A 26,237-nucleotide genomic window follows, 5' to 3' on the forward strand; every position below is an offset into this window, starting at 1 on the left:
TACATCAAGTTCCATGATTCTTCCTCCATTTGGTGTTTATCGTCAGTCTTTATTTTTTCTTTATTGTTGTTACACCTTTTTTTGGCGAATGGATTCTGCTGCTTAAACACTCTGGTTCTTTTTTGTTTTTGTTTGGGTTCTTCTTCTTCTTTTTTTTTTTTTTTTGCCTCTCTTTTTAATTAAACATTCCTGACAACTTCTTGCTTCTGAAGAGCTGAGAGGGTCAGTCAGGATCCATCGTTTCAGGGATGCCTCTACCACAGAAAGGAATATGGCCTCACGCTGAGGTGACACTGTGGAAAACAACGCTATCCTTCTATTCCGTGTGTGCGCGCGCGCGTGTGTGCGTGTGTGTATGTGTGTAGAAGGAGTTCTAGGTGCTGAAATCCCGGCCCCCACTCCCCTCCCCACCCACCTCTGTTCTAGCAAAGTGTACAGCCCACTCTTCAGCTCCTTGTTGGAAATGCCTGCAACTGTGGGGGGAGGTGCCCAGCACCCCCACCCCAACCCAAGAAAGGAGCTATTCTTTTTGCTGAACCAAGGCCCCTTCCCTCAGAGCGGGACTCGAGGGCGGTGCGGCGGGGCCGGGGGAAGAAGCTCCACAGTGACACAGGCAGGCCTCTGCTCGTGGCCCGGCAGCCCAGAAGCCTTTCTCTGCCCTGGCCTCTTGCTGGGCTCTGGCTTTGGCACTTAAGCAGCGTTGGCGCATCCTATGGGAGAGAAAGGCCCTTTCCTTGGGGCCGGGGGTGGGGGCAGGTGTTGCTCTTTTTAGGTTTTCTTGGTGGCGTGGAGTGTGGAATGGAAAGTCATCCGGTTGCTCCCTGGGAGCACCCTGTCCGGGGACCATCATTATCAGCGTGGGGTCTGGTATCAGGCTGGGTCTAGTCAGGGGACAGAAGCCACACCAGTTATTGGAGTAATAAGGTTTTCCTACGAAGATGTTGTTAACTAGGTATAAAGTTGCTAACTGGGGAACTGAAAGGGTGAAAGGAGAATTCTAAGATATCCCTGTGGTGGCAACTGGAGGAAGCAGCTCCCAGCCCGGAGGCAGAGGGAACAAAGGTAGCTGAAAACGGAAGGCCAGAGACTTGGGGGAGGGGCCCATAGTGCTGAAACGCAGACCTCTGAGGAGGGGCACTGCCTGCTGGTGCTGGCATCTCCAAGCTCAGAGGAGGGGCTCATGGGACCAGGCACAGACCCCCGAGGAAGGGGTGTCTGGCTGGTAGGGCCAGAATCGAGAGCAACTGGCAAAACAGAGATGTCGTTTGCAGCATCCTGGCCCCAGTGTCACAGAGCAGAGCGTGGAAGGGCGGGCTGTGGGCTAAGAGAATACATGGATAGCTGGACAACAACTTAATAACTGGCACAAGTCCTTTTTGACAACTGAGCACATTCTGGGACAGTGAGTCTCAACTTGAATGTGAGTCCCCTGGGCCTTAGCTTCTGCATCCCTGACAAGCTCCCAGGGATGCTCATGTCTGAGCAGCAAGATCCTAGGGGGCCTGTGCCTTCCTCTTAGTCGTGGAGAGCAGCCCTCTGCAGGACTCCTTCTCGCTGGCGAGCTGTGCCCTTGAGCCACCCTTGGGGCAGGCATGTGGCATGCCCTCCTTCCCCATCTTCCCTACTCTGGGGCTTTCTCATTTTTTTCCTCTCTATCAAATTTGCCAGGACTTGGCTGGCTGACGGGGATTAAGAGAGGTCCCAGGCGAAAGCGTAGCCTCTTCTGAATGATATTAGCATTTTAACTCGAGCTATTTCCTGCCTTCAGTCAAATAGGAATCCAGGAAGGGGCCCATCTGGGCTAATCTCAGGTGGTTCCTCCTAGGTACCTGAAGATGCTGCTCCATTGATGACTGCCATTTTGTGATAATCTTACAGGGTGTCTACTCTCCAATTTTCTGTTTAAGAGGTGAGGAAGAATCCCAAACTCACACATGATCTCCACACAGGCTCTCCGTACCATATCCATGTTTTCCTAAGGGGATCATCTTAACAAATCAGTTTGAGAAGAAAGTTGATTGTCCTCCAACAGCTTAAATTACAAGACCACGCTTCATCAGTTGAAGGGAGAATAAACAAGGTGGTGGTCTCAGCCAAAGAGTGGAAATCTGGGAACATCTTGAGAAAACAGCAGCCAAAGAATGAACTCAAAGCAGCGGTGGCCAACATCAGCTCTTGGCAGCTTGCTGTGGGATCTCAGTAGCTCCGTAGCTGGACCTAGCTCCCTGATTCCCCCTGCGGTGGGTACCTGAAGCTGGCCTTACGCTTCCTCATCACAAGGGAGCATTCACAACAGAGTGGATGAAGAGGTGAGCTGGCAGTTATAAATACTGCAATTCAGGTACCTCAAGGGGCAAAAATGGAAGATTTTTCTTGCCTAGGTCATTTCTGTTTTTCATGATGGTGCCCGTAGAAAAACTCTCCTAATGGCATCTGAAGTTACAATGTTTCAAAACCTCTCCCCATTCATATATTAGGAATATTATTTTATGTATGATTACCAAGGCCTTCTGAAATAGGAGCAAGAACGGCTTTTGGTGGGACTGATTTTACAAATGAGAGAACTGAGCAGAGGTGTTAAATGACTTTCTGGGGACCCAAGGAGGGAAAATTGTGATCCAGTCCCCCGGCCTAGAGACAGACGCGCTCCAAAGACCGTGGAGATATGGCGGCTCGATCCTGGGGCCCAGTGATTTACACCATCATCTCTGCCGTTGTGGCGTGGAAGAAGCCGTAGACGGTGGGGAAACAAATACATTCAGCTGTCTTCCAACAAAACTTAATTTATGAAAACAGGCAGAGGGCTGGATTTGGCCAGAAGGCTGTAGTTTGCTGACGCCCGCCTTATTCCAATGGCAAAGGTGGGAAACGTGATACAGGAACCTGATTTAATTCTTATAGGAATAGAAACGAAAATGAGATAGAAAGGAAGGTGGAGAGCTGGGTGAGAAAGAGGAATAGGAGATAGATCGATGGTGTCAATGGAAGGAGACAACAGAAAAGAAAGAAAAAAGAAGGAATGGCCATTAAAACAACTCCAATGTTTTTGAGACTAATAAAAGTGAGTTTTGAGGCTTATCCAAGGCTGTGTGAAAGCCAGTGAAATTTTATCATAGTTTTTGCGCGTGAGGTGAATTCACTTTCCTCAAACCATTTTATTTTCAAATGATAAACTTAATCAGGGCAGGCACAATGGAGTTTGCGATATCAACTCACTGTCAAGTTATGCCTCTGTAAAAAGAATTGTCTGCTGACTCTGTTAGCTAGCTAACAACAATTTGGAAATAACTAATTTATCACTAAGAATGATGAAATCTAGAAAATATTTCTTAGGAAAGAAATATGTTTTAGCTGTCCGACGGCAAAACAAGTCCTTTGTTATTAATGCACTGATGCTATGACGCCTTGACTCTATCAGAGATTAAAGAGTTTTTTTGTAGATGTCAAGTGCCTGGTATTGCTAAAGCTTTCAGAAGGTTTTGGAGACAGTTCTTATTGTTTTGCAAACATATCCTCCTTCTCTGTACTTTGAAAGATGATTTCAGATCTCTTTAAAGAAGCTTTCTTCTTCGTAGTTTCCTTATTGGCTTTATTGCTTTCCAATGCCAGCAAGAATACTATCTGAGCCAGCAGCACAAAGACTTAAAAACATTTGAAGAAGCAATTTGAGTTGCTACTTTAGAGAATTTGTTTTTCTAAAAACACAGGAACCTGGGGGCTGGGAAATTGCATGACTATGGACAGTGAGCCGAGTCAAAGAGGACATTTATCATGGCTGCACTGTTTTTGCTCCTCCACCTTTGAATTCTGGAGCATGCCATGTGTCCAGAAGTCCTGTGGGTGGTGATGCCTCATTTTGCTGGGGGCGGTGATGTGCAGGGGTTTTGGGCACAGACACCCTTGGCTTGACTCCCAGCTCTGCCACTTGTTGGGTGGGCAACATTAGAACAGTTTGTCTGTGGCTCACCCTTCCCATCTGTAAAATGGACATGGAGATATCAATACCTACCTTCAAGAATCTTTTCAAAGATTGAATGAATTAAATTACATGTGAGCACATAGGAGAATGTGTATAGAAAGCACTCAGTCTGTTACTATTATCATTAGTGAAGGATAGAGAAAAACCATAGTGAATCTAATCTTCTTTGGAAAGTCTGTCACCTACAGAATGGTGTGTGTGTGTGTTTTCCAACCAAGCTGTTAAATGCTGGCAATGTATAGCTTTATAATGTACACATATATGCAAAATTGCCTTGACAACTTTTATGCGGAGGCAATATGATAGCTAACGAGGTTCTAGTCAAAGCCCATGTATTGCTGATTGAAAGTTGCCACGATTATCAGTGTATTGGTAGGTGAGAGTGATTGTATTTAAATGTTAAACTTTAGCCCAGATATCTCCTCTGAGCACTAGACACCTTTTGGATATTGAAGGTACCTCACATTCAACACATCCCAAACTCATCTCAACCTTAGTCCGATTCCAGCATCACTTAACTTAGTGAATGCATCATTACCTATCCAGATTTGCAAACAAGAAACTTGGAGTCATCTTTGACCGTTCCCTATGTCTCACTGGATCTAACCTACCATCTTGCCAATTTTACCTCCTAAATATCTCTCAAATGTGGGCATATCTTTCCATTACCATTATGGAAAACCATTGTAATCCAAGCCACAAATGGCTCACACAGACTACTCTGTTAGCCTCCTAATTGGTTTAGAACAATTCATTCTTTCCCCCAGGAAATCTATGCTTCTTAAGACCCAGATTCAGTTTTATTCTTGTAACTACCATCCACTTAATCTACCTGCTGAATCTACCAGTGCTCTCCCTTGATTCCCTCTATAAAAACACACAGTTCATGCCCACAGAACACTGCTAGCTCATTGCTAGTAGATTACTCACCAGGATGCTCATATATTTCTGCTCCTACCAATTGAGCTGTATGTTTACTAAGAGTCTCTAACCTGTCTTTGCCAGTGTTTGAAATAATTACCTAATTTAATGAAGTATTATGTAAGTTGATGAAACATGAACACATTCATATTTCAGAGAGATTTTTTCCTCTGAAAACTATGTTGAATGCTTTGGGAAGAGGCAATAAAGGCAGGCTGCTATAAAGAAAATTGTTCAATTAAGTATAAGCGAGAAATCTGCAAAATATCTCATAAAATAAAAGTCCAGAATAATTCTGCACTCAGAATTCTTTGCAAGTGTATTTCAGTTTTCTTAAAAGAAATGGAATTGGAAAATGGTAGTCAACATATTATGGATGAGAAAGAGGCCAAGGAAAGACATTTAGCTAAAGCATATAAAGTCTGGGACCTTCACAGAGAGATGGATGAATGAATGCACATTTAAATAGAATGTTAAAGGTATGTATGTGTCATTTTCAATGATTTTTATTTTATGGAGCTCTTTCAACCAACTGCCTAATTTTCTGTATGGATTGCATAGCATACCTTGAACTTCATATAGTTGAATTCTTCTCTGTTTATCTTACACCAAAATCCTTAAAATGGCTGATAAAGTCTGGTCTAGATGAATTGGCTCGGCCTCATCTTGAAACCTCAAGGTCATTTCGAGAATTGTCTCCTCTTCCCCTGACCCAGTGCTAGCCCCTGTTACATCACTGAACTATTTGTCACAGGGTTTAGCATGGTTGCCATGTCACATTTTCTCTGTGGTTACTTGACCGGGGCTGGCTATATTAGCTTCCTGGGGATGCCGGAACAAACGACTCCAATCTTGGTAACTTAGAACAACAGAAATTTGTTCTCTCAGAGTTCTGCGGGCCAGAAATCTCCAAGCAAGTTGTTAACAGGCAATGATAACTCTGAAGGCTCTAGGGGAGAATCCGTCCTCACTCTTCCACCTTCTGGTGGCTTCTGGCATTCCTTGGCTTGTGGCTGCATCACTTCAATCTCCGCCTCCCTCTTCACACGACCTTCCCTGTGTCTCAGAGTCTTCCTGTTCTTTTTCTTAGGAGAGTGATTGGATTTAGGGCCCACCTTAATCCAGGATGATCTTATCTTGAGAACTGTACCTTAATTATAGCCACAAAGACCTTTTTTTTTCCCAAAGAAAGTCATATTTACAAGTTGCAGGTAGATGTATCTTCTGGGGGCCACTATTCAGCCTGCTAGATCTACATGCCCCACTAGACTCTAAGTTTTACAACGGCAGAAATGGTCAGTCTTTGCCTACTGCAATGCCTGACACATAGCAGGTGCTCTATACATATTTGTCCTCTGAGTGAATAAATGGATTTTGTACAGTCTCTAAACTGATTAAAATGATTAATCAGTTAAATGGAAGTGTGGGACTACAGAAATGCTAATGGAGATAATGCTGATCATATTCTGAAGTAAACAGAACTCATTCTATTGCTCCACAAAGTCAGTGCTTGCTATTTGGTAGCTGTACTAAGTCTTCTTTTCAAATCAATTGAGCCACCTATTTCATAATCCTTTAAAACAAAGCTTTAAAACCCAATATCCAGTTCCTGCTGGTTTATTATTATTCCTTTAAATTTTTAAACAGGGTCTATTTGCATAAGCCCAGTTAGCACTTAGTGACAACTCTGGGGATAGCAGGAGAAAAGGAGTGACAGGAGGCAACGCTAAGAGCTAGGGACATTACAAATATGGATACCCCAAAGCGAATGTCCTTACAATACAGTATCGTAGAGTTACACACTTCTGGACAATGTTGTTGCCTGTTATGACTATTAGCGCTTCTAATAATAAGTGGAAGTTTCACTTGGGGACAAAGGGAAAACCTCCTCAACAACCCCAAGTACCTGCCATCCCCAAAGTCTGAAGCCCAGGCTGCCCATTTTATTAGAAGTTTTGCCTTGAGTTACATGCGGCGCAGCCAGGGTGGTTTCAGCATTAATTTTATACATCCTACAATGATAGAAACATGTAAAACATGTATTTATACTATAAGCTACCGGACAGAAGCTGTGCCTAGATTTCTAGACAGTACTTGACAGGCTGGAATTTAAGAGGACAACAAGCGAGGCAGCACAGATAGCAGAGGTGTCATTACTGAGCTCCTTCAAGCAGGCACCTGTCAGGTGAGGTTAAGGCTGGCTAAAAGTCACGGGATCAAGAAGTCCTGTCCTCTTCTTGATGAGAAGCAACTATCAATTTCTATGAAGTTTTTTGGCTGATGAATATGGGAGTGGGCTGTTAGCCTCATTTTTGTTCCCAAGAACAACAGAGAAAAGGAGCTTGGAAACCAGCCAGGAAAGGCTGTAATGTCCATTAGTCCATTAGTCCACTAATGACAATAGCAATTTACCATTTATTAAGCATCGAGGCGGTCCCAAGCACCAATATTATAGCACATTCTCCTAACAGCCTGGTGTGGTAGAGATTTCTAGGATCAATTTATAAACCGGGAAAGCCAGGCTCAGAGACGTTAAGAAACTAGTCCTAAGTCACACAGCTAGCAAATATCTCTTGGATTGGAATGCAGCTTGTCTTGCCTCCAAAGCCACATGTTTCCTACTTTGGCAAGCTGCCTCCCAGAGTTTGCTCTCTGTTAGTTGTCTGTTAGTGACATTGATAAGATAGCCTCAGAAAGCACCTGGGTTTCCTGCTCTTCAAACTGAGATATTTACACAACAAGATGTATGTGGTGACGTGCCAGGGTAAGCAGAACCCCATAATACACTTGATGCATCTTGATGTCAAGTCATTCATGATGCATATTTGTATAAAAATAAACATTTTAACATGCAACAAGAGACGGAAAGTACATTTCCTGCTTTTAGGAACTGCTTTGGGCGAAATCATCAGATGCCAGGTATGGGGCAAAAAGAAATTATATTTATTCTTCTCTATGTTTAGAAGAGCTTCTATAGGAAGGTCTGAGAACTACTGCAATAGTATGGGAAAAGTGAGTTGTGTGGGTGTATTGGTCAGATATCGGTTAGGAAGACAGAGTCCATTCTAGTCATTCCGAGGTAATTTAGTACAGGAAATGGTTTACCAAAGTGTTGACATGGCACAAGGAACACAAGGGGAAGGTGAGGAAACTCTGAGAGTAGTAACTGCAGGAAACGACCCCAAAGACTGGAAGAACCACTGCTAGGATCGGAGGCGCAAAAGGGAAGATGTGGTGTTAGCAGAGCCCAGTAGCAGACTCTCCACTGAAATTGTCCAAACACTGCTGATGCTTTGGGAATCCTAGCCACTCCTGAAAAAACACCAAAGGACGCTGGAGCCTGTAGCTGCCCCTGATGTCAGATCTGCTACTTTCACTGTAGCCCTCAGTTGCTGGCAGCCACTGGCAATTGCCCATCACTGAAGCTGCTGGAAAGACAGAAGGATGGCCATCTGCTGTGCCAGAGATCCCAACAGAAGCAGGAGAAAAACGACTTCTCCCTTTCTTCTCTCTTCTAATCTCCAGTCATTCTCTCTCAGTGGCAGAACCCAACCAGAGGACAACAGGCAAGGGAGTCTGGGAAATGTAGTTCGTAGGTTTCCAGTTCCCTCCAATAAAGAGATGAGAAGGGCAGGCGCGGTGCAATCAAGAAATTGTGCAGCCATGACTTGTTATGTTATTATTAATCTGAGGTAATTCCATGAAGGCTTAAACTTATATTTCTTGCCCAGGGAATTTAAAGAATATGTATCTCATTTGAGAGAGGCAAATACAAGTACTCCTTGCTTTCCCAAATCTACTTAGTTTCTGAGTCAGATCGTGAGAGTATTAAGTTCAGATAGTGAGGGATACTTTTTCTTTTTCTTTTTTTTTTTTTTTTTTTTGAGTGACTAGCCTTTATTAAATGTTCTAGTGTCAAGCCTCACACACAGAGTCATGGAAGCGCCAAAGACATCCAATGGATTCACTTCTAGGTCCAGCAAGCAATCATATGATGGCCATATTGAGAATAATTTCCATAGGTAAGGGTTTCACACTCCGTACCCTACAGTTAATACGTATTCTGCAAAGAACAAACTTTCCAAGGGCTAATATTTTCTTTTTGGTAAACAATGTACACTACAGCTTCCCCTCCCTTTTTGCATTTACATCAATTCTTCCCCCTCCAGCTTTATTGAAAATAACTGACATAGAACACTGTGTAAATATAAGGTGTACAATGTGATGATTTGATACACATATCTATAGTTGACTCTTGTACAACTGGGGTTAATCCACGTATAACTTATAGCTGACCTTTCACATACGTGGTTCCACTTCTGTAAATTCAACCAACTGTGGACCATGTAGTACTCCAGCGTTTACTATTGTGAAATATCTACCTGTAAGTGGACCTGTGTAGTTCAAACCCACGTTGTTCAAGGGTCAACTGTACTGTGAAATGATTTACCACAGAAAGGTTAATTAACACATCCATATTCATTACCTCACACAGTTGCCCTTTTTTGTGTGTGTGGTGAGAAATTTTAAGATTTACTCTCTTAGCAACTTTCAAGTACACAACTCTATTGTCAACTGTATCACCATGCTCTCCAGCCCCCTTTCCATAGCTGTGCAAAAGCGCACATACACTGGAGGCTTTAAGAAGTTCTGTAGGAGACAACCCAGTTTCACCCGATCTTATTCGATCCCGGAAGCCTCCTCTGGCTAACGCTGGCAGGGCCCTAAGACCTGCTGTCAAGTCACGGGGAATCACCGTCAGGGAGCGCTTTCTCAGCCAGCCTGGGATGTGGCCAAATTTTCTTTCAGGGAAACCTAATGTTCGCTCTGAACTTTCTTCTTTGGTTCCAGCTTTCCTTGCTTTGTAACTTTGGCCAATTATTTTTCACCCTCTAAGCCTTCATTTCTTCATCCACAAAATGGAGTGAATATTATCTACTTCGCAGGCTTATCCTAAAGACTAAAGGAGATGACGTGAAAACTCGACGGCCAAGTGTAAAGTACCACGCAAACGTAAGGATTCTAGGCTTCCGTAAGGGGCACGTGAGGTCCCTAACTCGTAAGGCTGCTCACGATGCCTCTCCGTAGCCCCTCTTGGGCAGAGCCTCCAATCCGGAGCCCTTTCTTCACCTTCCTGGGATTCAACGCTCACCTGGGGCTTATCACACTCTTCTGGCTCCAGCTTGCAGGTAGATCCCCACAGCCAGAACTGATCCACTTGCCCCTCTGCACTGTCCCCCTCCAAACCATCCTAGACACCGTTGCTACAGACATCATTCTCAAACAGGTCTCTGATCTTTTCATTGCCATTCTTAAAATAAAGCTTTCATTAACTTCCCTTTGCTTACCACACCAAGTCCAATGTTCTTAGACGATCAAGACCCTTTCCTAACGTCATCCGCCCCTCATTACCAGCACCAAAGTTCCAGTCATACAACCCATCCCTTGTTCTCTACTAAAATTCTAAGAGATCTGGGTTCAAATTCTGGCAGAGCCACCTATTAGCTGTGTGACCTTGGACATGTTACTCAACCTCTCTGTGCCTCAGTTTTTCTCCTGTGTAAAAGGGGGTAATCATAATACTTATTTTATGGGATTTCTTTTTAGGGTTGCATGAGGTCATGTTTATTAAGTTCTTAGGACTGTGCCTGGCATTGTTAAGTGGTCAAGAAATGTCAGCTCTTTTACTATTCATATTTTTGTTCCAATAAGAACCTTATAATTTTCTTTCTCTTCTCCTGCTGCCTCTTTATCTGGGGATGCCCTTCATCTTAGCTCCACTATCTAAAATCGTACTCATTTGTTTTAAATGTAACTTTAGCTAATTATTTTAGCTCTCTCAGCCTTTATTTCTTCATCTATAAAATGGAGAAGGTCATATATACTTTATGTTATAAATACTCACATATACTAGTCATCTCCATCTTGATACTCCCTGAAAACTATAATCTCATAAGACTCCGTACTTCATTTCTGGCATTTGTCATCTCACAGTCTCATTATAATTTGCTTTGTTATGTATGTACATGTAAAGATCGGAATCTTCTGAAATGTAAACTGACATAAGTGGCACAGCGCAAGGCAGTGGAGTTGGCTGGACTGAGCTGAAACCCAATACATAATACAGGTTTAGCTGATAACACGGGTTAGTGTATTTTATTTGCACATTTCTTTACCCCAGGAAATAACTCTCCAAAGGTGGAATTTCAGCCTTCACTGAATAGGTTACTGGTGTAATACGAGTGCTATTCAAAGGGTGGCTCCCAGACCAGCAGCATCAGCGTTAACTGGGGGCTTGTGAGAGCTACCACATCTTGGGCTCCACCACAGACCTGCTGAGTCAGAGTCTCTGGAGGTGGGGAGGGATCTGCGTCTTGACAAGCTACTAAAGTCTTAGGCGTGCTGAAGTCTGAGAAGCACTGGTAAAGAGAGTTTGAAGGAAGAAATCTTAATTTTCTTCATTTGGCATTTTATAGAGGAGTGCCTATTTTTTTTAATTGAAGTATAGTCAGTTTACAATGTTGTGTCAATTTCTGGTGTACAGCATAATGTTTCAGTCTTACACATACATACATATATTCCTTTTCATAGTCTTTTTCATTATAGGTTACTATAAGGTACCGAATATAGTTCCCTGTGCTCTACAGTAGGACCCTGTTTATCTATTTTCTATATAGTAGTGTGTATCTGCTAATCCCAAACTCCTAGAGGAGTGTCTGTTTGTAACACCTATTTAATCAAAGGCAGTTTATTTCTAGCAAAGTAAACCATGCGTTCAAATAAACAAATTTCTTAGAATCCAGCAGAATTTTCTCTAGTTCCCCAAGGTGTGAGGAGCAGCAATTTTTATTAGTGTATTTTATCTGTGGCAAATTCTAATATAAAAAAGAAAAAGAGAAAAACGTATAAGAGAAAAAATCCGCTGGCATCCCTGGTACTCTGTTCATCAAGTCCATAAAACTGTGACTTGTTTTTGCAAGAACATGAAGATGTTGACTATAACCTCCTTAAAAGGGTTCTCCCAAACTGCAGAGAAATGGAAGACAATATCTTAGGTTCTCTTGTTTTTTTTTGTACTTTAAAGGCTTTATCCTTCCACAGTGAAAATGGGGATTATATATTGCAAACAGTAATGGTTCGCGGCTGGAACCTGTTATAAATGTCGTCTTCTCGGCTGCGGGAGTAAACACTTCAGAGCTTAGATACTAATTACTGTCACATGAAAAGCAGGGAGACATATTGTGACTTCTTGGGCTGTCAGAAAGCCCTTCTTCTTGCAAATGGCAGCACTTCACAGAGACTTTTACACGGTACAGTTTATAATTTCCATGGGTGATCTGTTATTTTAAAATGCCAACAGGAAGATTAAGAATGTGTTGACACAAAAGCGGCACCAACCAATGCCCTTTGGCTCTCCTAAACTTGAACCAGAAAGCTCCCTCGCCTTTTAAGGAAGATTATAATCTGCCAAAATAGAAAAAAAGGGTTATGAAAGGATTATGTTCTATAATAAGTTTAGGACAATCCAGAATTTTCCTCAAGCAATTGCAGACTTCAGCATGATTTGTTTACATGTGTTTGCCCTGACTGAGTAATTTGGGCATAGGTTGTTTCTAATAAAAAAGGAGGGAGGACAAAGGATGGCTAACTCTGGAAACAGTTTTGCCCTAGAGTTTGATCTATTCCTGGATTCTGGACCACTTTGGGGTTTCATCCTTCGGTGGATTTCCAGTGGAATACATTATCCAAGGCTCTGTGAAACATGTATGACCTAAGGATGTTGGACTTCAGTAAGCAGATAGAACCAAGTGGGATTAAATGAATTAATATTTGTGAAACACGTTGCATAACGTCTGGCACACAGCGAGTGCTATATAAATGTTTGACAAATAAATGAGAAGCTCTCCTTTGAACTAAGGAAGGTTTTATTTGTGCTTTGAGGAAGACTTTGGATTAGAAAATGGATGGATCTGGAAAGAATGGGTATACTGGGGTTCGGACCGTAGAACCCCACAGTTCTGTTGGCACCAATGATCTTTTTCTGCTCACAACAGCCACATACGCCACATTTTGACGTGAAATTCTTTGTGGCAGTGCAGAAGAGCAGAAAGCACGTTGCATCTGTGGTCTCCTTCTAGACAGCACTGCCCCTATTAGTCTAGGACTTTGGGCAAGTCGCTTCACCTCTCCCTGCCCCTCATGTTTCTTAGATGCAGAGGCTCGCATGAGATAATACGGGCCAGAGAGCTCGGTAAACTTGAAAGCACTAGCCTACGGATGGTTTTATCTTTAGATATTCATTTCGAACACAACTGTGAGGGGCAGCCCACATATCTGGTGAGTCACTGGGGTTGAAGAGCTAAGAGTTAACATATTTCCCAGGGGGGTAAGGGGATTCCTTAGCAGGACTGTCAGGAAATGCCCTTTGGGTGAAATGGCATGGAGGGAGGGAGGGGCATTCATTAATAACTACCATTAAAGCCTTATCAGAAAGTAAGTCAGACAGAGAAAGACAAACATGTAAGACCACTTACAGGTGGAATTTTTTAAAAAGTGACACAAATGAACTTATGTACAAAACAGAAATAGAGTCGCTGACATAGAAAACAAAATGGTTACCAAAGGGGAAAGGGGGGAGGGATAAATTAGGCATTTGGGGTTAACAGATACACACTAGTATATATAAAATAAGTAAACAACAAGGACCTAGTGTATAGCACAGGGAACTACATTCAATATCTTGTAATAACCTACAATGGGAAAGAATATGAAAAAGAACAGACAGATAGATATGTACAGCTGAATCACTTTGCTGTACACCTGAAACACTGCAAATCAACTATACTTCAATAAATTTTAAAAAATTTTAAAAAGTATCAGAAGGGTTCTAAGCTACTTCAGAAGTGTCTTCTTTATTCACAATGACAGAAGTTAATAGAAAACATCTATTGTAATTGTCACTGTTTCTCATCTACCCAGCATCCATCTTGCCTTCTTTTCAAATGGAACCCTACGTTTTTTCAGCCACGTGTCCCAGGGGAAGTTAATCCCATCCACATCTTCAGGGATGGCCTGGCTGGTTGAAGATGATTCCCATTCCCCTTAAACGGACACGCGACCTGATCTGGCCGGTGAGACACAGGAAAGCCTACCGGGAGTCTTCTGGAAAATGTTTCCTCACTCCTAAGAGACAGCCACAAAAGAGATAGTCTCTCCTCTTCCTTGGAGTTGCTGTGCCCAGAAGAGATGCCTGGAACTATCACAGCCATCTCGCTGCTTGCCTGAGGCTGAAGCCAACGCCTAGGACGTTGGAGCAGAAAGATGCTAAGGGGTGCAGGTGGGCGGAGAGTGTGTGTAGAGGAGTGAAACTGAAGACATTGTGAGCTGAAATCACCCCAAGTGACATAGAACTTCCCATATGTTATCTTTTCATTCGTCACAGCCATCTTTGAGGTAGGTGGCATTATCCCCGCTGTGTAAGATGAGGAAACCAAGAGGTTAAATTGCTCAGGGTCAACACGTAGGTGGAAGATTCAGAATTTAGCTGAGATCTGTTCAACTTCAAAGGCTGTGCTCAAGTTGTTGTTGTGGTCTCCTAAACCTTGCCTCAAATGAAAAATGGTCAAGAGGCAGTCTATTTACTGTGGCCATGACTAGCAGAGCCTGGGAGTTGGACAGCCTGAGTTTTTTTTTTTCCCCCAATGTTAGCTTTGCTGCCCAACATTTGACCTTTCTGGACCTCGATTTCATCATGTGTAAGACAGTTGGACCAGATGTTTACTGAGGTTCTTTTTGGCTCTAAGATCTTTCAAAATGCTTGGTAAACCACAGGGAGGGATAAGAGAAAATAAATAACATACATTCGGTATCTTGAGAAAGGGCGGTGGGGAGGATTTCCCCTCTCAGCCTGAGCTTCAGGGTTGCAATGCATTGGTGATGTTGCTGAAGAACAACAGAAGCTTCCATGTGGCACTAAACGGGACAAGCCAAAAGCAGACAGGAGTTCTCACAGCAGCAAGAGGGAGAGAAGTAAGAGATCAGATGAGGATTGTTTTCTGTGCGGTCCTCCTCATTCCAGCCAGCTGGATTGCTGAACTCCTGACAAGAAGTTAGGTTCTGAAGGGAATCTGTGCTGTCTTTCACTTTCCTCTTATTTTGACAGTGCTCCAAACAGGGCAGGGCATGCTGCACCAGGCACTTTTAGACACTTCTGTTCCTTTCTTATTGCTAGAGAAGTTGTTTCGGTGATACTGCCAGAGATGGCCATAGTGCTTCAAGAACCTTCAGCCACGGATCATCAGGGAGGGATCCCTTGCAGGAGACACCGTACCCCTGGGACTCTTCCAGAAAGCGTGTTAGCCCCATCAAGACCCTCCCCCACCTAAATTAATTTTCTAGGGCTGCCATAATGAAGTGCTACAAACGGGATAGCTTAAAAGAACAGAAAGTGATTGCTTCATGGTTTGGGAGGCTAGAAATCCAAAAATTAAGGTGTTGGCAGGGCCATGCTCCCTGTGAAGCCTGTAGGGGATGATCCTTCCTTGCCTCTTCTAGCTTCTGGTGGTTTGCCAGCAATCCTTAGCACTGCTTGGTGCGTTGATGCATCACTCCAATCTCTGCCTCCATAGTCACGTGGCCATGTTCTCCCTGTGTGTGCCTTCTTCTCTTGTTATAAGGACACCAGTCAAGGGTCCACCCTACTCCAGTATGACCTCGTCTTAACTGATGACACCTGCAGTGACTCTATTTCCACATAAGGTCACATTCTGAGGTCCCAGGAGTTAGGAATTCAACATCTTTTGGGGGGACACAGTTCAACCCGTGACAGAACCCATCAAGGCAAAGTCCTACCCCTACTTAATCGAGTTCCTGCTATATGAGGCAGCGTGTTGGCCTATTTGGCCTGCTTTTCTTTTTCAAAGCCACTTTTCATGTGTCTTGAAAACTGATTCTGCCTGCAAGAAATTTTGGAGGTGGGGGTGGAGGAGGAGCTGGATGTTCCTGGAGCAGCAGCCAAAGGATGTGGTTCCCCCAGACCAGCACTTCTCAAACGTTAGTATGCACACAGATCCCTTGAGGATCTTGTTAAAAAGCAGATTCTGATGCAGTAGATGTGGTGTGGAGCCTGAGATTCTTCAGGTCTAACAAGCTCCCAGGTGATGCTGATGCTGCTGGTTCCCAGAGCAGCAAGGCTCCAGAGCTAGACTAGACAGTGGTCACGTCTATTTATTCCGAACAACGGAAAATGATCATTTTTGGGAGGTTTCAGAAAACTTCAACTGTAGCACCCCAATGTCTATAGCAGCATTATTTACAATTGCTAAGGCATGGAAGCAACCTAAGTGTCCATCAACAGATGACTGGATAAAGAAGATGTGATGTATGTATGTGTATATATATATATACACACACACATATACACACAGTGGAATACTACTCAGTCATAAAAAATGAAACTTTGCCATTTGCAGCAACATGAATGGACCTGGAGGGTTTTATGCTAAATGAAATAAATCAGACAGAGAAAGACAAATACTGTATGATATCACTCATATGTGCAATCTAAAAAATACAACAAACTAGTAAAGAAAACAAAAAAGCAGCAGACTCATAGAGGTATAGAGTACAAACTAGTGGTGACCAGTGCAGAGAAGGAAGGAGGGAGGGGATAAAAAATGGTTATTATGGGATTATATGAAATCATATGTGTGAAACTGTAAAGCATTATAGAATTTAAAGTCTTTCATTCAATAAAAAAATTTTAAAAACCATCAGAAAAAGAAAACTTCAACTGTGTATTGGCCAGAAAAAGTCCCAGTAAACTAAATCAGAGTATTCCAGAATGAGAAAGAGCAAGTCAGTGACTTCTTTTCATGTGAGAGTGAAGTCAGAAACATCTGTGCGTATTCATCCAGATAGACAGAGTGTTTTCTAGTTCCTGGACTGTGGTGAGCACTGGAGCTGTGCATGTCAGAAGCCATGATTCTGAAGGACAGACCGACTTCAAGGTTTAGGGAAACCAAGCAACTTCCGGTCTCAGTGTGCCAGAAAAAAATGCATTTGGAGAAGCTTCCGGCCAAGTTTGACAGGGACTGCTGACATCCTGCTTCGAGAACTCAAGTGACCAGATCTTCTTGGGTCTCAATCCTGTCGGAGGCTCAGTCTCAGGGCCCACCCAGATGATCTCTGAAAGCCACATCTGTGGCTTCGCTCCCACCCACATCTGTGACCTTCCTCACTTGCTGCTTCCCTCAGACTCTCAATGATTCCCAGACGCTCCCCATCTATGCTGGTCAGGGCCAGCCCTAGGACCAGGCAGACGAGCCAGGGTATATCCCTTGGAGGGTCCAGCCTCTGGCTGAACTTGTGCAGAGCGGGTTCCAGAGAAGAGCAATCCTTTTGCAATGTCAGGGGCTGGCAATTTGGTTTTCCAAATTCAATAATGACCTGATTATTTCCAGCTCGAAAACACCCATGCCTTATTGGCTCTCTGACAATATTTAGTTGGACGTTTTTAGGAAGATAGCTTTCTGAGTGTTTGGCACAGTGCATCTTTTTGGTCAGAACGTTAGTTTACATGGCTAGTATTGTGGCTACAGGATTTGTAATAAATGCCAACTATGTCAGACTATAAATTCCTGTGACGTCTTCTTAAAGTTGAGACAAGGGGTAAAAAAGAACAGCTCAGAGAGTTTTGGTTACCGATTGCTGAGTAACAAACTCCCCCCAGAACTTAGTGGTTTAAAGTAATAGCTATTTTACTTGCTCATGATTTTGTGTGTCTGGGTCCTTGGCTAGATGACTTGGATGACTGGGAATGGGTGGAGATGGCTCCAATGGGATCCTCTGTCTGGGCTCTCAGTTTTTTGCCATGTGACTTCTCCACACGGCTAGCTTGGCCATCCCGTAGTGGTCTCAGAATAGTCAGACTTCTTAACTGCTAGCCGGCTTCCCCCTAGATAGTGCAAGCTGCCAGGCCTCTTCAAGGCTTGGCCTAGAACAAGCACATTGTCACCTCCGCCATGTTCTACTGGTCAAAGCAAGTCACAGGGCAGGCCTAGATTCAAGGGGAAGGAAAGCGGACTTCATCTCTCGATGGGAGGCATGGCAAAGAATTTCTGGCCCTCTTTAATCTACCACAGAGAGGAAAGAGGAAAGAAAATTGTTTACTCATGTTCTACCCAGCTTCTTATCAGATTAAGTCAAGCCCAAGCGGTGAACAGAATTCCCTGTGATTCCTCGCCTCTTCCTCCCGGTGGCCAATTTTTAACTTTGGGGTAGAGAGTCAGCAAGTGGTCTTTGAACCTTTAGCTACAGAGTCACTCAGTCTTTTTATTTTTCAAAACTTCCATTTTGCTTTTCTGCCTTTTAATAGCAAAACTTTTCTAGATAAAGGCTTAAAAGATCTTTCATCATGTATTTTTCGTTGCTTTATAAAAATAACTTAAGCGATACATAAATACATTTTCACTTGCAAAATTAGGACAATACTGTAGAATATATAGTAAAATATAAAAATGCCTCTTCACTTAGACTCTCCATCTACTCACCTTCCCTCAAGTCACAACTACAGTTTTTTGTGGCTCCCTTTATACTCTCTCTAGACACATATATTTAAGGATATGTACATACAGTTTTTCCCCCTTACATAAGATCCTACAGTGTGTATCATTCTGTAAGTTACTTTTTCCATCTAACAGTATGTCATGATGATTGTTCCACATTCATATATCTACCCACTGCTTGCTTTTAAACTGCTATATATTACTCCATTGAATTGTCACATGTGTAATTTATGCAATGACTCCCTTGGTAATGGACCTTTAGTTGTTTGTAATTATTTTTCAATGGCAATTTAATTAAGTATTCCTGTATATATACCTTTTGGTACATGTGCAGATATTTTGAAGTTAGATGCCTGGAGGTATAATAGCTGGGTCAGAGAGTATGAGCATTTGCAATTTCAACAGATACAGATAGTTGACTCTCAAAATGTGGTGTACCAAATTATACTTCTCCGACATATTTCTCCACACCCTAGACAACACTGGCTGTTACTACTGTTTTTAATTCTTCCAGGCTGACTGATGGATGAAAATGAAATCTTACCATTGTACTTCCTTCTTGCCGTAATTGGTTATTTATATTTCTTTCTCTGAAACATCTTCTATGAAAATCACTTGACAAGGAAAAAAGTATGTTCTTTATAATTGTGTTCAGTACTTTTGGGAGCTCTTCATATATTAATCGTTTGTTATTTCCTAAAGTTAAATTCCCAGATGTGGACTCGCTAGGTCAAAGGAGTTATCTCTTACAAAGACTTTTGACATCTCTAGTTGAGTTGCAGTCAACTTCTCGTCTTTCTTCAGACTGTACTCTTGGAAGGGAATCATCTCATCCCACTGATGATCTGAGTCTCATTTCTTGCCAATATACAAGCTCTCTATAAAGGAAATAAAGCTGTGATCTATCCACAAATGTGTTCAAGGCTGGTGGTGCCCAGCTGTGCTGAGTTACTTCCCATGTAATTATCTTCCTGAAGGCACCTGAGTTGATATGTTGCTCATCGGTCAGGACAAGAGCTGAGAAAGGTCTTTCATTCAATGATTATACACTTTTTCTTGTTCCCGAAGATTGATGAGGGGTATTTAGACTCTGGTTAGTGACTGAGCCAGTTGTGGAGTACCTGTTATCAACCAGGGACTGCTTCAGGCACTGCTGTTTATTATTATGATCTGGAATCTTTAAGGAGGAGTTAAATTTCAGAATATGGCAGTACAGTTGAGAAGGCAGTTTCAGATTGTGTGTGTGTATGCCTTGAATTTGATGCTTTCTGAGGCTGGGTTACCGAACTGCATCATTTAACTGCTAAGTATAGCTGACTCTTCAGTCTCTGAACCTCAGTGTTGAGCTTGTGTTCTCTATTTGCATCAGGTACAAAGACAGTTAAAAGTGTTTCTTTGTTAGACGGAGCCGTAAGTGAAAGAGAAAACATTAGTAAAAGTTGAAAAAGCAGATAACTTGTGGTGTGCGGACATGCACAGGAAATAAGCTACTCTTAAAGGAAATATGATTTAGGAGATAGCCAGGAGCTTGCACAAACATTTCTGTCGTTTGAGAATTTAGAAATTGTCTTCTGCATATAATACATTTAAAGATATGTTTTATTAAAAACTGTTTCTACAGAAACACTTGTGGTTAAATGATTTGTGTCTCAGTTACCTGAAGCCTTTAAAAAACCTAGAGCACTAAGTTTTATACCACGAGTGATGGAAGAATGGTTAGTATTGGAGGTGGTTTTTGTTGTTATTTGTTGAGTAGACTAGTGACTTGTTCAGTTGAAACCTTTGAAGCAAATGTGGGTACCCTGCACAGACAGAGCATGACCGTGTTTGCTGTTGATGCTTATTAACTGAAGGGAAGTAGCTAATCCTAGTATGATGCAGGCTATGGGATTTAAAGGATGATGATTTTATTTGAGTCCTGACTCTCTTCCTAATTGATGGTCACCTCAGGGAAGTCACCTAAATGTCAGAGCCTCATTTTCTTACCTGTAAAATTGTAGAAGGTAGCCACCGAATTTTGTAAAAACCAAACAACTTTTGGATGAGAAGGTACTTTATAGACACAAAAGTGCTCTTCCCATGTGAGTTTATTACTTTTCCATAATAATAAAAGGAAGGAAATTGCATTCACTCATTCATCCATCCATTAACAGTTTCTGAATACCTGCCATGGGCTAGGCACCGGGTGAAGTGCCGGAGTAATGAAATAAACAAGCCCTGGTTTCTGGGCTGTAGTTTACTGGCCAGTGGAGATAGTGGTCAAGATAATGTCTAGTCCAGTCAAGGCTGTGCTGGAGCTGGCTCATTCAGGCCCACAAGATCTATTACATTTTCAGGAATTCTGCAAGTGGGTTGTTAACCACAGACATTATAAAAAATTAAGATATAGTTGTCTCCTATTATTCACGGATTCCATATCTATGAGCTCACTTACTAAAATTTATTTGTAAGCCTCAGATCAACACTTGGGGCACTTCTGTGGTCATTTGCAGACATGTGCATGTGCAGAGTTGTGAAAAACTCAAGTTGCTCGATGTGCACGTTCCCAGCTGAGGTCAAACAAGGCTTTCTTGTTCCAGCTCTCATACTATAAACAAGTGTCTTTTTCCTGGTATATTTAGTGCCATGTTTTTCTACATTTTAATGCTTTTTGTGGGTGATTTCACTGTTTAAAATGGCTCCTCAGTGCAGTGTTGAAGTGCTGTCTAATGTTCCTGAGCACAAAAAGGCTGTGAGGTGTTTACAGAGAAAATATGTGTGTGAGACCAGCTTTGTTCAGGCGTGAGTACAATGCCGCCGGCCACGAGTTCAGTGTTAATAAATCGGCGATGTATATTAACGTGTCTTTAAACAGAAACACATGTAAAACAAGGTTATGCATCGATCAGTTGACAAAATGCTTTGACCAGAGGCTTGCAGGAACCTAACCCTGTACTTCCTCTAGAAGCCGTGATTTACTATTTGCTAATTCAATGTTTGCATCAACTTTACAGAATATAACTATCATGAATAATGAGAATTGACTGTAGAAACAAACAATAAAATGAATCATATTGCACAAAAAGTAATAAATACTCAAAACTCCTCATTTCCTAATTATTTGGCTACATATTACTGTCAGCTGTGCTCTTGAGGTTATTTCTGTGTGTTGTATCTGCGGAGTAGAAATACTACACAAAGGAGGGTGCTACTGCGCCTCTCTTTCCAAGTCCCCATGTTCAGTGATATCAAGTTGGCAGTTTGATATTGGCCATGGTGGGAACATTTACACCACTAATTGGCAAATGCTGCAGATGGAGGCTCTTTCTCCCTAGCCCCCGGCCAGTTGTTCAACATTTACCAGTACACAACTGCCTTCCTCTTTCTTTAGGGATCTGTCCTTGTGAGGCGGGAAGCCCCATAAAAAAACCGTCAGGGCCCCCAAGCAGGGCCACTACTCTCCTGCCAGAACCATCAGGTTCCCTGGCCCAGAGGGGAAACAGCTTTTTGTCTCTGAAACGGCTTGCTTACCCCTAAAATTCTATTGGTTCCCTGAGCTAACTTCTGATTGGTTATTTCCTTCACTCCTGACTGGTTATTACTCTCACTTCTGATTGGTCCACTTCCCTAACTTCTGATTGGTCCATTTGTAGTACTTCATTTGCATGGAGCTCACTCCTGATTGGTCCATTCCCCTCACTCCTGATTGGTTATTTCTCTCACTCCTGATTGGCCTATTTCTACAAAGCTTGTTCCTGGTTGGTCAACTTTATTTGCATATGATGTTGCAAAGTGTAAAACTGGCAGCCTATAAAGGCCTGTGTAAACCTACAGACAGGGTCCAGAGTTGGGAGTGTTAACTCCTTTGGGCCCGCTGGCGTAATAAACCTGAGTTCTGCAACTCTCCGAGTGCTGCTTGGTCTCTCGCCAGGATCCAGGTTGCTGTCACAACTGAGTTGTAACACTGAGCTATAACACCGAGCTATAACACAGAGCTGTAACACTGAGCTGTAACACATTTTTCTGCAACACTTGCACTACTGGAGCCAACTTTCAGACACTTGGAGAGAGCCCAAAGTTATTGGGAGATTATCTCCTCCTACCTCCACCCCAGATCCATTAGCCCATGACAGAATGGTGCTTTCTTGCCTCAAGGTAGGATTTCCATCCCAGAGTGCCCCATGGGATCCACGTGAGCTGAGATCCCCAGATGCCTGAGATAATATCCTTGTTAGGCTACTTCCCTTTCCCTGTCCTCTCATCCTTACTGGTTTCTCCTGGGAGCTCTTCTTGATAAGTCACTTACACATAAACGTGAGCCTCAGGGTCTGCTCTTAAAGCACCCCATGTAAGCTAGTCCTTCAACAAACCTGAGGAGAAACTCATGGGGTCAGCCACGGCTGTGTGGGTATCTTAGACTGGCCCTGAAGATCTACTGGCAGAGCTTTTAATTTATTTATTTCTTGATTGATTTTTTTTAAAAAAATTGAAGTATAGTCAGTTATAACATGTTAATTTCTGGTGTACAGCATAGTGTTTCTGTCATACATATATATACATATAATTGTTTTCATGTTCTTTTTCATTATAGGCTACTACAAGATATTGAATATAGTTTCCTCTACTATACAGAAGAAATTTGGTTTTTATTTATTTTATATATATGTACTGGCAGATCTTGATTTTCTGGTTCTAACTCCTCCTTAAGAAGACATTGCTTTTCAATTTTCTCCTTCAATTTATATGTCCTCATAACCTGTAAACAGGTGTGAATTAAAAGTTTCTCAGGTTTTGCAGTGGCAACTTAGGTGCTTATTACATACCCATTTTGAAAAAATATAAAGGATTAGTGGAGTGTCCTTTACTCAGCTGTGCTAGCTGGTTGGTGGGTTTGCCTCTGCTGAGATCAGCTGGTGGCCTTGAACTCTGACATGCAAAAATAAATCAAGCTTTCATCAAGTTCTTAGCCTGTTGAAAAACAAAAACCCTGTAAGCAATGCAGCAGTCACTTCCTTTGAAATTCTAATTTATTTCACTGTGATAAAAAAATGTGATAAGCAGGCAAGAAGCAAACTATGCTGTTGTAGACAACTAGAATATCATTTTGTAAAGAGTTTCTTTATTTTCAAATTATTCTTGCTATAGAGTTAGCAAGTGCCAGTTCAGATGCAGGGTCTAGGTACTCAGGCAGTAATTAAATCCTTGCTTGGGAAAACAATTTTAGATCACCAAATTGCTTTATTGCATTTTGAAAAGCTGAAAGGGGCATTCAATCAGGTAGAGCCTGTGTGTTTGTCTTCTCAACCAGACTTGTCATAAATTATTCACAGGAGCAAAGACTGAATTTGAAAAGGAAGAAACTTGGGGCATAGGGCAATTATTGCTCCAACAGTCATCTTCAAGTTCAGCAGGGCTCATAAAAGGAGGCCTGTCTCCAAGATTCCTGGCAAGGTTTTGAGAAGGGAGAAGTACCTCTTTAGCAAATCCGATTTTAAACTGAGACCACTCACTGACTTGGGGAGGTTTGCTTACTCTCTTGGGGGGGGGGGTGCCCTGGCTCAAACAGCCCTGTTCAATTACATAATTTAGAGGAAAGCAGAAAAATATGATTTCACAAAGTATGACATAGGTGAGAGAAAGATTAGTATAAACATTGGGCATCACATGTAATTACTGCATACAAGAGAAATGCTTCACTGAGGCTTCTATTTATTATTTTGCATTTGCCCTGGAATTTTTTAACTGAGGAATAATTTACCTACAGTAAAATGCACAAATCTTAAATGTATAGTTTGATGAATTTTTATCTATACAGTCTTATAACTACCAAAGAAAGATATTGAAAAATACTATCTTGTAGTAACTGATAATGAAAAAGAATATGAAAACAATTATATGTCTGTATATGTATGACTGAAACATTATGCTATACACCAGAAACTGACACATTGTAATCGACTAAACTTCACTTAAAAAGAAGATATTGAACAATTCTATCATCTGGAAATTTCCTTATGCTCCTTCCCAAATAACACCATCTTTTGGAGGTAACCACTATCTGATGCCTAACATCACAGGTTAGTTTCACCTGTTCTTGAAATTCACCTACATAGATGTGGCTTCTTTTGCTTCACATAATACGTTTGAGATTATGGTAGCATACATCAACAGTTCATTCCTTTTTATTGCTAGGTAGATTCCAGTTGTATGGCTGTACCACAGTTTATCTAGTCTCTTGTTGAATTGGTCTGTGGTTTTTGCCCACTATGAGAAAAGCTGATTTAAACATTCTTGTACAGGTATTTTTGTGGGTGGTGTACAAAACAGGGCTGTTTGGGTACTTACTTCTTTTGGATATATACCCAAGTATAGTAGTGTCGGGTCTGTCTTTAAAATTTACAAAATACACGCACACAAAATTAAAACTGATACCAAATAGAAAGATACAGAAAAAGTGATTGTCTCTCTCAGATCTGTTCTTGGCAAGGTGAAAACAAAACCGTGTACTGCCTGAAGACAACGTTTCAGCATTTGGACTTGGAATATCTCAAGTTATTCCTTAGCCTTGGGGAACTGCAGAAACACAATTCAGATTCTTTCTTGGTGAGAGGAATACAGGCACTGTGTGTCTGAATGGATGGAAGTACTCAGAAGCCCTTGCAAAGGAATACTTAGTACCTTGGAAACTGGATTAATTTGGGACTCCTTATCTGGAAACAGGACAGTATGTTTCACCTTGAGATCACTCATGGCCAAAGATCATCAAACTGTGTTGAGGGAAGAGATCAAAGCAGGATGGATTATGAGACCTCAGCGCAGCCAAAGTGCCATGGGGTTACCAGAAATGGCCTGGGTGGTCTCCAAGGGATCACAGTGGAGAGTTACTCTTTGCTACCAACCCACTGATAATGGAACTGGGCTCCAGAAGAGCCTAACCACAGAACAGAGGGCTGGTAAACTTGTGAAGGGGTTATGGCGCCCCCTGGGGGACACTGAAATGTTCCTCCTGTAGCCATAACTTCCCCGAGGTCAAGTTCAAGTTATGTTGAGTAATGTCCCAGACATCACTACTTCAGTAATTCTCTTCAAAGCGTTCAAAATAAACTTAAAGTATTTTAGAATTTTATTGAGAACCACTTAATTCAGGGAAGGCTTAAGAGGAACATGCATGATGTTTATGCTTTTGCAAGAGGGGAGGGGGAACTCCTGGTCTATTTCTTGTAGAAGGGCATCATGTGATTGGATAATTTCCAATTTTTGCTTTTTTAATGAAGGTGGTAGGATGAGATGACAACTTCATCTTCAAAGTTCTGCAGGCAAAATTCCGTTACAAGATGGCTATGAGATTTCTGTGTCTTGCTTGTTCAGGATGCAAAATGAGCGATGCTGAACCCATGCCAGTACCACCCTTCCAGTGAGCACTTGGAAAAGTGTGGGAGCATTTTTGATTGTCACAATGACTGAGGGGTGTGCTACTTCCATTTCCTGAGGTGGTTGAGGGAGGGAAAATGTCTAGCATGAGGAAGAGCTGGCCCATCCAAAATGCCAATAGGGCCCCTGTTGAGAAATACTTCCCCACCTCCTCAGGTGATACTGAGACGTTTATATGCAATTCTTATTCAGAAGATTAAAGAACACAAAGAAAATATGTCAAACAAGTGAAAGTTAGTAGACTTAGGGAGCTTACTGACATGGAAGGAGTAGAGTTAAGTCTGTTTTTGGACATTTTGAGTATATGATCACTTTACCCAAAGCAGAAGTGGGGCAGTGCTCAGCACTGACCTTAAGTGGGA

The sequence above is a fragment of the Camelus bactrianus genome, chromosome X (assembly GCF_048773025.1).
Source record: "Camelus bactrianus isolate YW-2024 breed Bactrian camel chromosome X, ASM4877302v1, whole genome shotgun sequence".
In the NCBI taxonomy this organism is placed as follows: Eukaryota; Metazoa; Chordata; class Mammalia; order Artiodactyla; family Camelidae; genus Camelus; species Camelus bactrianus.